Genomic DNA, 11,889 nt, shown 5'->3' with positions numbered 1-11,889 from the left:
TGTTCCAGACATTTTCAATGTACAACAGCCTGGTAATTTGCTCTCATGACATGCCTTCTGAGAGAGTCTGCTGTTGGTGGAAGATGTGCCTCTGATTTTGTTAACATAAGGAACAGGTTGTATCTAACTTCATCCACTGCGGTCAGGGTGCTCGACAGTTGCTGTTTGTTGACCAAGAGAAGCAGTCTCTTTGGGGCCGGCTCATCTGCTTCACCATCAGGAACTGCCTCTTGAGGTGATTCACCTGCTTCAGACATTTCAGCGTCTTGAACTCAATTGAAAGAGGAAAAAGAAAACAGAAAAGGAATGAAAAGTAAAATAAATCAATATCCTCAAATATATCTTTTCATTGTTCAAAGTAACAACATATGACCATAAATACAAAGAATTGTTGTTTGAGTCCTATCATTACCTTTCTTCCTTCTAGACCTTGCAATAGCTCGATTTATTGTTATGTTGCAGAAATGACGATAGCACTCTGCATGATAACCCGGGATACACTGCTGCCTCCTAATAATAGAAGATAAAATGTGTCAGGGATTATTTTACATCTTTTCATGTTTCATATTATGCAAGACAATATCAACATTTCAATGGGGGAATTATACATGTACGCATGTCCAGGTAGATGGGATGGCAAGTCAGCAAATGATCAAATTAGTGTTCATTATGGCACAGTGCATGTCCACACAAAACACTTTTGCGTGTGAATGTGCATGGGGCTCTGAAGAGTGGAGGGGCAGAAGCTACAGAAAAAAACCCATCTCATAGTACTTGGGTCTGCATGGACTTCAATTCATAAAATGCCAACCTCTTCTTAATGTCAATGAGACTTACACTGTAATTTACTGCCATAGATAAGTTCAAGTTCAAGTGGAGGGGCAGAGGCTAGAGAAAAATCACCCATCTCATAGTCATTAAGTCTGCATGTACTTCAATTCATAAATTGTTAACCTCTTCTTAATGTAAATGAGATTACGTTACTGAGATTACGTTACTAAGTTACTACCATACATTAGTTCAAGTTCACATACACCAATTGATTTCAACATAAACATCAACCATTTCTCACTGCGATGGAAGCCAATAAAGTGCAGTCAATATTCCTCCGTTCTCCCATGGTCACGGCCTGGAAACTGCCACTAAAGACAGCACTATTTACAGCCTCACCCCCACGGAGATGATCCGAACACACTCCGCGGCTCTGCGTTTGCAAATCGGCCGCTTCTTAACGGAGACCACGGCTTCACTATGTTAAGTACATAGGCCCCGCGATCTGAGCACTTTTTCTCGGTAAGTGGTCGCAGGCAGCTCTGAGATTAGATGTTAAAGAACACTTATTAGACTTCAACAAGCTGGTATTAGTGACAATTTTTAATTTACTTTGTTGTGTATACACATAGTTTAGGCCCTCAACTTCACGAATGAATAATGAATGAATGAATAATGAATGAATGAATGTACAGCATCCAAATCTCATTTTTTCAAATTATAAAATGGTGCAATTAAATTAATTAAAGTCCATACAGATTAATTTTCATAAATTCAGACTTTAGATCTTACCTTTCAGTTCCAGTTGATTCACAATGTTTCAATCCGTACAAGTCCTCTCAGCCATAATGTGTGCTCCCTGCCTAGCTGGCCTGACACAAAGCATGTGATTGGCAAATTGGCGTCTGACTCAATGTTAAACGTGCGTTTATTGGACAAAAGCTACTCGAAAAATTTCAGATTTTTCCTCAAATTTATTAAAAATGTGCAGGTTTTGTTCTTGACGAGTTTCAGGGATGGTTTATATATATTTACACTATGTTAAATTTTAATGTTCCATGAATTGGGTCACGAACTTGCACAAAAAATCTCCTCGGCCCACAGCCTAAGTCAGTTTAGTTTATTGCCATGTGTACCGAGGTACAGTGAAAAGCTTTTGTTGCGTGCTATCCAGTCAGCAGAAAGACAATACGTGATTACAATCGGTCCATTTAGTGTATAGATACATAAGGGAATAACGTTCAGTGCAAGGTAAAACCAGCAAAGTCCGATCAAGGATAGTCCGAGTGTCATCAATGAGGTAGACAGTTCAGCACTGGTTGTGGAAGGATGATTAATTTGCCTGATAACAGCTGGGAAGAACCTGTCACTGAATCAGGAGGTGTGCTGTTTTCAAACTTCTATACCTTTGCCTGAAGGGAGAGGGAAGAAGAGGGTGTGACTCGTCCTTGATTATGCTGCTGACCTTGCTGAGGCAGCGTGAGGTATAAATGTAGTCAATAGAAGGGAGGTTGGTTGTGTGATGGTCTGGGTTGCATCCACATTTCACTGCAATTTCTTGTGGTCTTATAGACAATAGGTGTAGGAGTAGGCCATTCAACCCTTCGAGCCAGCACCGCCATTCAATGTGATCATGGCTGATCATCCACAATCAGTACCCCGTTCCTGCCTTCTCCCCATATCCCCTGACTCCACTATAAGAGCCCTCTTGAAAGTGTCCAGAGAACCAGCCTCCACCGCCCTCTGAGGCAGAATTCCACAGACTCGCAACTCTCTGTGCGAGAAGCTGTTTCCTCATCTACGTTCTAAATGGCTTGCCTGTTATTCCTAAATTCTTGGATGGAGCTGCTCCCAAACCAAGCTGTGATGCAGCTGTGTGATTTGTTAAGCAGAGCTCAACACAGCAAGACTGCCAGGGGACAGATCACATTTTAATTTGTACCCAATTTCCTTTGCATTCTCTATCCCAAGGCAAAATACCCTATTGGCAATAGAACTCCATTTAATTAAAGGCACACACATTTTACGAATGATGTTAAGGCCTGATAGTTTGCACAGGGGAGCAGCCAGTCTTAAACTTGATAATTCCTTCTCCAAAAATCTCTGCATTTCTAATACCCTTATCAGTCATTTTATTACCTGATTTAACGTCACTTTTAAGACTTAGTATAAATTATGGTTAATTAATCTCCTGAACTACCTGGCAACCTTTTGTTGTGTTATAGATACTTTATCAATGCAAATTTGATTACGATTTCCAGAATATATTGTTTTAGAAGCAGGCAGAAGTAATTTTGCATCAACTACTGGAATGTGCTTCTTTAGTAGGTGTACATCCTTGCTTGCAATTATAAAGCTCAAGTAATATGTTTGCACAGATCATGGAGGGTTTACTATCTATATTACTAAAAGTCTGTTCTTGACCGGTTTTGGCCATCTGTGCTGCGATTTCCGAGAGAACGCCGCCACCTACGGCTGTCATTTTTGGCCACCTTGCTCAGAGCCCCACTCCGCCGTATGTGTGCCGAGGATTTTCCCCGTAGATGAAAAATGACAGAGATATTAATGATTTTACAAAATTCCCCATTCTCTCTGCTGCCCCTGCTGGCAGCAGGGGGGAGGAACTATAAAACCAGGAAGTGGTGTGCCTCAAACAGTGTCTGCAAGTTGGAGGAAGGCAGAGGGTCACGTTTCTCTGAGCTATGAATAACACTGAACACATGTCTACTTAAATGTAAGTGTCCTTAGTGGTTCTAAAACGCTTGCAGAATGTGTCTATTGCTTCTAAAATGTTTGCAAAAAGTGTTTCTTTTGGTTCTACAATGCTTGCAGAATGTGTCTTTTTTGGTTCTAAAATGTTTTTTAGGTTCTCCCCCCCCCCCTCTCTCCTCTCCTCCCCCCTCTCTCCTCTGCCCCCCCCCCCCCTCTCTCTCTCCCTCCCCCATCTCTGTCTCTCGCCTGCTCTCTATCCCACTCTCATTCTCTGTCCCTCCTCTCTCTCCTGTCTCCCTCTCCCCCCTTCCCTCATACCCACCTCCCCCCCCCCTCACTCCCCCCCTCCCTCCCCTCTCCCTCTCTCCTCCCCCCCCCCTCTCTCCCCCCCTCCTCCCCCCTCCACTCCTCTCTCTCCTCCCCTCTCCTCTCTCTCTCATCTACTCACTCTCTCTCTTCCCCTCCCCTCTCTCTCTCTCTCTCCCCCCTCTCTCTCTCCCCCCCTCCCTCCACCCTCCCTCCCCTCCCTCCCCCCCTACCCTCCCCCTCCCTCCCCCCTCCCAGCTCCCCACCTCACCCCCTCTCAGCACCCCCCCTCTCTCTCCCCTTCACTCTCACCCTCTCTCGCTCCTCCCCCACCTTTCCACCCTCACCCACTCTCCCTCTTGTCCTCCTCTCCACCCCCCTATCCCTCTTGCCTCTATCTCTATGTCTCTCTCTGCCTCTGCCCCTTCTCTCTCTGCCCTCACTCTCTACCGCCCCCCTCCCCACCCTCTCTAGACGTGACTGCAAGTTGGGGCTGTGCGTCAGTACATAGGGTGGTTATGGGGTAAAAGGAGTAAATTAATAATATTAATATAATATCAAGGGGGCCGGGGGGGGGTGGGGGATAGTTAGTGTGTGTGACGCTGCGTGCCGCCTCCCCCCCCCCAACAACCGCACGTTGGGGGAACAGACCCAACGGGTCTGCACTTGGTCTAGTTATAATATAAATGTTTATACCTAATAAAAATAGTACAACGTCATGGTTTGTCCCACTAACCCCATCTACTGACTGCATAGTGTAGTAAATATTTGCTAATCATTGCTCCAATTCTCTCTGAGGGTGGGGTGTAGTAGAATTAGAAAGTCCAAAATCAACCCAAAAATAATAAAATGGAAAGGACCAACAGAGCCCACGAGACAGGGATGGCAGTGTGTCAACAACCTAACTGTTTGACTTTCCTATTAACTCAGTCAGAAAACATTCTCTTCAAGCAGGCACTTTGAGCTTCTACAGATTGGCTGAAATTCTGGAAAAACAGTGCAATGGTCTCTTCCAAAGCGTCTGAAGAGTTTCCAATATTCTTTCATCAAAAACATCTGCTCGTCTTAAAAAATTTAATAGGAGTTGTATTCTGCTTTGTATACACAGTGCTAAATCGATATTTGTTATGTTGTTCACTAACAAGATCAGACATTCCTTTACCAATAATCACAAGTTTTACACAGGTATCTGGAAGCACCAGCAGGAAGTCTATTGCTGCCCATTGAGCTGAAATCCAAGACGTGTTTCTGGCTTCAGGAAGGAATGGGAGAACATAATAGAAAATGGCTAGACGAGACTGCAGATGCTGGAATCTTCGAGACAACTGATGATAGCAAATGTGCACTATAAATGAAATGAGGAATTGAAACAAGGCCAAAGTAACTTAAAAATATATTGTTTAATAATTATCAGTCTGGCTGTATTGAAAATACTCTTTTAACGCTGTTGGTAGATAAAGTTCAGTTGCACTTCTATGTGCCTAGAACGGTACTGACAAAGCTCTACTTGTTCATGTTGCATCCTTCAGCTGAGATTTAAACCAAGTTTTTGTTTACATGCTTGTATGGTTCAAGAGGAATTAAACTCCCAGAATATTGTTATAGCATCCAGCCGATCATTTATCCCCACAGTAAATATCAGGCAAGTTCCTCATAGCGACCAAATGTCCTCACATATTAACAGGGACGATCTCAAAAGTATTTCACCTTGAGATCTTTGGAAAGAAACATTCAAGAAATGGTCTTTAAAATCGACGTTTCCACTGGACATGGTTGTAGGCAAGTACATGTTCTATCGTGTACATGTTATTTTCAGCTGCGGTTTTGCAATGTTTAGACAAAACGTATTTTGAGCACCATAGAAAGAATACTTTCAGGTTACATCACGGCTTGGTTTGGGAACAGCTCTGTCCAAGGATGAAATAAATTGTTGTAGATGTAACTGAGTTCATCAGACCAGACTTCCCACATTGACTCCATCTACACTTCACATCATTTTCTCTTCTCCCTGCTCCCATCAGGCAGAAGTGGGCAGCAGTAGCGAGGCTACCTTACAGAGCCGAAGTCCCAGGTTTGATCCGGACACAGGTGATTGTTAGAACTATATCTATATTACTAAAGTCGGATCTTGACCGCTTTTGGCTCACTGTGCTGTGATTTCTGAGAGAACGCTGCCACCTACGGCCGTCATTTTTGGCCACCTCGCTCAGAGTCCCCCTCCGCCTTCCTGGACAAGAGGATTTTTCCCATCGATGAATAATTAGAGAGATATTAATGTTTTTTAAAATATTGCCATTCTCTCTGCTGCCCCTGCTGGTGGGAGGGGGAGGGACTATAGAAGCCCAGAAGTGGTGTGCCTCACTCAGTCTCTGCAAGATGGAGGAAGCCAGAGGATCACGTGTCTCTGAGCTCTGAATAACACTAAACACATGTCTACTCAACTGCGAGTGCCCTCAATGTGGGTTGAAAATGAAATATATGGTTGGTTTGAAGTAAACAGGCACTGCATGCAAATGATTGTTTGGGGGGTTTGGGTTGAAGTAAAAAGGCACTGCATGCAAATGGTTGTTTGGGGGGTTTGGGTTGAAGTGAAAAGGCACTGCATGCAAATGGTTGTTTGGGGGGTTTGGGTTGAAGTAAAAAGGCACTGCATGCGAATGGTTGTTTGGGGGTTTGGGTTGAAGTAAAATGGCACTGCATGCAAATGGTTGTTTGGGTTGAAGTGAAAAGGCACTGCATGCAAATGGTTGTTTGGGTTGAAGTGAAAAGGCACTGCATGCAAATGGTTGTTTGGGGGGTTTGGGTTGAAGTGAAAAGGCACTGCATGCAAATGGTTGTTTGTCTAAACTTGACAACTTCCTGTTTGCACTATATTGATTTTAGATAAAACGCTACCACTTACGGCTGTGATTTTTAGCCATCTTTCCCAGTCCCCCTCTGCTCACCAGGTGCAGAGGATTCTTCCCATCAATGAAAAACAAAAGTGTTATTAGTGTTTAAAAAAATGTTGGGAATCTCTCTCCTCTCAATCACGCCATGAAGGCCACACCTTTTCCAGTGGGAGAAGGAAGGATTTTAACACCCGAAAGTGTGGGCGTGGCTCAGTCTCTGCATGATAGGGGAGGGAGAGGTCACGACTGTCTGAGCTGCGAATCAACTGAACGCACTGAATTTCTACTGAACTGTGAGTGTGGTGTTTTGTGTGGTTTTATGGTGATTTTTAATGGTGGTTTCACCCTGCTTGAAAAGGTATGAAACTGCATTTGAATGTGGTGGCCTTGCATGAAATGGTATGAAACTGCACTTGAATTTAGTGGCTTTGCACCCTCCTTGAAATGGTATGAAACTACACTTGAATTTAGTGGCCTTGCACCCTGTTTGAAGTGGTATGAAACTGCATTTGAATTTGGTGGCCTTGCACCCTGCTTGAAGTGGTAGGAAACTGAACCTGAATTTGGTGGCCTTGCACCCTGCTTGAAGTGGTACGAAACTGCACTTGAATATGGTGGCCTTGTCAAAAGTCAAAGTAGCCTTTATTGTCATTCAGACCTTGCGGTCTGAACAAAATTGTGTCGCCTTGCAGTCCTACATATAGTAAAAAATGACTAAAACACACAATAAACACAAATTAACATCCACCACAGTGAGTTCACCAGGCACCTCCTCACTGTGATGGAAGGCAAAAGTCTTAAGTCTTTGTCTCATCCCTTCTTATTCTCCCTCTGCGCCGAGGCGATCCAGGCTTCAGATGTTGTGACCCCGCCGGGCGATGGTAAGTAATGTCAGTCCCGCGGCTGAATCCGAGCTCCGCGAACGGGCCGGTTCAACTCCGCGGCCCGGGGTGGTCGAAGCTGCGGAAGCCCTCCAGTCCAGCGGACGCAGCTGTTGTTGCGGGAGCTCCGGAGAACAGGTCCGCAACCTGTGACCTGCGAGCTCCCGACACTGGGCCCGCGGTCGGGTCGGGTGGCCGCTGCCGCCGGAACACTGCCCCAGCTCCGAGGCCGGGTCGCCGCTGCCGCTGCCCCAGCTCCGAGGCCGGGTCGCCGCTGCCCCAGCTCCGAGGCCGGCCGTGGCCGCTGCCCCAGCTCCGAGGCCGGGTGGCCGCTGCCGCTGCCCCAGCTCCGAGGCCGGATCTCTGCTGCTGTCGGAACACCACAGCTCCGTAGTCGAACCGCTGCCGCTGGAACGCTGCCCCAGCTCCGCGGCCGCCAGCTCTGCTATTAGGCCTCAGCGGAGACGGAGACGGGGGATATGCAATAAAAGTCGCATCCCCCCCGAAGGAAGAGACCAAAAACATGTTTCTCCCCCCACCCACACACATACACAACCTAATAAACCAAAGATTAACTAGAACAGGACAAAAAAACAACAACAAAAAAGAAAAAAAAACAGACGGACTGCCGGCAATCCGCAGCTGCTAAGGCAGCGCCGCCATCTTACACCCTGCTTGAAATGGTAGGAAAATGGATTTGAATTTGGTGGCCTTGCACTCTGCTTGAAATTGAATTTCAAGGAATATCCGTGAGTTAACTGCCAGCCCACCAGCCGCGAGTGAGCTGCCAGCACATCAGGCTTGAGGGACTGAGCTGCCGCCCCAAGAATCCATTTGGCCCACAATGTCCATACTAGCTCTCTGGAGACCAGTAGTCCCTGCAGCCAACAACACCCATACCAGCGCTCCAGAAAGGCCCCCCCCCCCCCAACTGGCCACCAATATTGGAATTGGTGGAGAGGTGGAATATTGCGTCGGGGGACCAGCCCTCCCGTGTGAACATGGGATCCAACGGGTCCCACTTAGTCTAGTTCTACGCTATGCGTCTTCCTCTTTGCTCCTCCTATTGTGCTTGAGATTGAACTAATTATATCTATGACTGTATGGATAGTATGAATAATTAAGCTTTTCACTGTACCTCATGAACGTGTGATAATGAACCTAAACATTTTTTTTGTATTATTGCGTTGAAGGGCCTGTAAAAATGCAGCAAGTAAGAATTTAATTGTCCCGATCCTGCTAAATATAACAATTAAACTCTCTTAAAACGGGGATGCAAGTGACTGCAGTTGCTGGAATGTTAAGCAAAGGCTGGAGGATCTAAGTGGGTCAGGCAGCATTGGTAGAGAAATGACAGATAACGTTTTGGGTTGGGACCTATTTTGAACATCTTGAGTTTCAAGAGGTTACATAAATTATTTGAAAATCACAAAGAACCACTCCATGACACTGAAATTGTATCATGCATTAGGAACATTTCTTGAGAGATATGAAATGCTGAGATGCAGCTGTGATCTTCAATGCGGAAGTATCACTGTAAAGGGTGGGAAGATATCGATATAATTAAAAGTCTCATCTTGACCACTTCCTGTCTGCGCTGTATATTGATTTTAGAAAAAACGCTACTCTGTATCGCTGTGATTTTTGGCCATCTTATTCGCAGTCCTCCTCTGCTGCGCCAGCCCTGAGGATTTTTCCCATCAATGAAAAATAGAAAAGTTATGAGTGTTTAAAAAAAACCTTGATCAGATGATTGGTCCTCTTACCTGTCAATCACTGCGATTAAGGTAACTGCCCTTCCTGGGAGGGGGGAGGGGCAGGACTATAAAACCCCAGATGCCTGGACATGAGTCAGTCACTCTGCAAGATCATGAGGGAGAGGCCACGACTGTCATTCTAAGCTGTGAATCAACTGAACTGTGAGTCTGCAATGCACTTGCAATAAATGATTTGTTAGCCCTTAATGAAAATGCCATGAGTTGTTTGGCCTGCTGCCCTGCATGTGCTTGAAAGTGCAATGCTTAATTGGAAATGAAATGACAATGCCATGAGTTGTTTGGCCTGCTGCCATGCCTGTGCTTGAAACTGCAATGCTTTATTAGGTCCAACTGTCTGGAAGAAATAAATGCTTTATTAGGTCCGACTGTGTTTGGAAAGAATAAATGCTTTGTTAGGTCTGACTGTGTTTGGAAGGAATAAAAACGCTTTATTAGGACCGACTGTGTTTAGTCCAAAAGTCCTGCTCATTTCATGAATTCTGCTTAGTGGACAGGTCGCGCTGATAGCGTGAGTGCAGAGGTCGGACTGATTGTGTAATTTCCGGTAAGTGCAGAGGTCATGCTGATTGCGGAAGTGCTGTTGACTGCGGAAGCCCCACAGTGGAGAGGCCACGCTCAGCCGTGTGAATAGATTCAAGAAGGTTTACTGTCATATATGGTGTGTGTATGAGTGAGTGTGTCTGAGTGAGTGTGTGTATATTGGAATTGATGGAGAGGTGGAATATTGCGTTGGGGACCAGCCCTCCCGTGTGAAGCTGGTCTAGTAGCCATGTAAATTCTTGCAACCTGCTAATAGATGAGAATGGGAGTAACTTGAACAAGTTAGGTCTTTATTCTTTGGAGCGCAGAAAGTTAAGGGCGGACTTGATAGAGGTCTTTAAAATGATGAGAGGGATAGACAGAGTTGACGTGGATAAGCTTTTCCCACTGAGAGTAGGGAAGATTCAAACAAGAGGACATGACTTGAGAATTAAGGGGCAGAAGTTTAGGGGTAACATGAGGGGGAACTTCTTTACTCAGAGAGTGGTAGCTGTGTGGAATGAACTTCCAGTGGAAGTGGTGGAGTCAGGTTCGATTTTATAATTTAAAAATAAATTGGATAGGTATATGGACGGGAAAGGAATGGAGGGTTATGGTCTGAGTGCAGGTAGATGGGACTAGGGGAGAATAAGTGTTCGGCACGGACTAGAAGGGCCGAGATGGCCTGTTTCCGTGCTGTAATTGTTATATGGTTATAAGAGTAATATAGAATGGGACACCATTAATGGTTAGGTTTTGGTTAAAACATTAAATGCCCTGTGGCTAATCTGCAGGTACAGGAAACGCTGGCAAACTAATTGCATAAAGTAATTTGGAGAGACTTAAAAATAAAACAAGTATACCTTCACAAGTACAAAGCTACAATTTACTGACGCAGTCAAAAGAACAAATTATAAGATTAAGAACAAATTAAGAACAAGATTTAGTGTTGTCCAATGAACCAAATTTGATAAGAGAACTCGAGGTAAAGGAACCGCTTGGAGGTAGTGATCTTAATACGACAATATACAATAGACAATAGGTGCAGGACTAGGCCATTCGGCTCTTTGAGCCAGCACCGCCATTCAATGTGATCATGGCTGATCATCCCCAATCAGTATCCCATTCCTGCCTTCTCCCCATATCCCCTGACTCTGCTATTTTTAAGAGCCCTATCCAGCTCTCTCTTGAAAGCATCCAGAGAACCTGCCTCCACCGCCCACTGAGGCAGAGAATTCCACAGACTCGCCACTCTCTGTGAGAAAAAGTGTTTCCTCGTCTCCGTTCTAAATGGCTTACTCCTTATTCTTAAACTGTGGCCCCTGGTTCTGGACTCCCCCAACATCGGAAACATGTTTCCTGCCTCTAGCGTGTCCAAGCCCTTAACAATCTTATATGTTTCAATGAGAAACCCTCTCATCTTTCTAAACTCGAGTGTACAAGCCCAGTTGCCCCATTCTCTCAGCATATGACTGTCCCGCCATCCCGGGAATTAACCTTGTAAACCTACGCTGCACTCCCTCAATAGCAAGAATGTCCTTCCTCAAATTAGGGGACCAAAACTGCACACAATACTCCAGGTGTGGTCTCACTAGGGCTCTGTACAACTGCAGGAGGACCTCATTGCTCCTATATTCGATTCCTCTTGTTATAAAGGCCAACATGCCATTCGCTTTCTTTACTGCCTGCTGTACCTGCATGCTTACTTTCATAGACTGATGTACAAGAACCCCCAGATCCCGTTGTACTTCCCCTTTTCACAACTTGATGCCATTTAGGTAGTAATCTGCCTTCCTGTTTTTGCTACCAAAGTGGATAACCTCACATTTATCCGCATTAAACTTCATCTGCCATGCATCTGCCCACTCTCCCAACCTGTCCAAGTCACCCTGCATTCTCATAGCATCCACCTCACAGTTCACACTGCCACCCAGCTCTGTGTCATCTGCAAATTTGCTAATGTTACTTTGAATCCCTTCATCCAAATCATTGATGTATATTGTAAATAGCTGTGGTCCCAGCATCAAGCTT

The sequence above is a fragment of the Leucoraja erinacea genome, chromosome 1 (assembly GCF_028641065.1).
Source record: "Leucoraja erinacea ecotype New England chromosome 1, Leri_hhj_1, whole genome shotgun sequence".
Lineage (NCBI taxonomy): Eukaryota > Metazoa > Chordata > Chondrichthyes > Rajiformes > Rajidae > Leucoraja > Leucoraja erinaceus.
Note: the sequence above shows the minus strand (reverse complement) of the source record.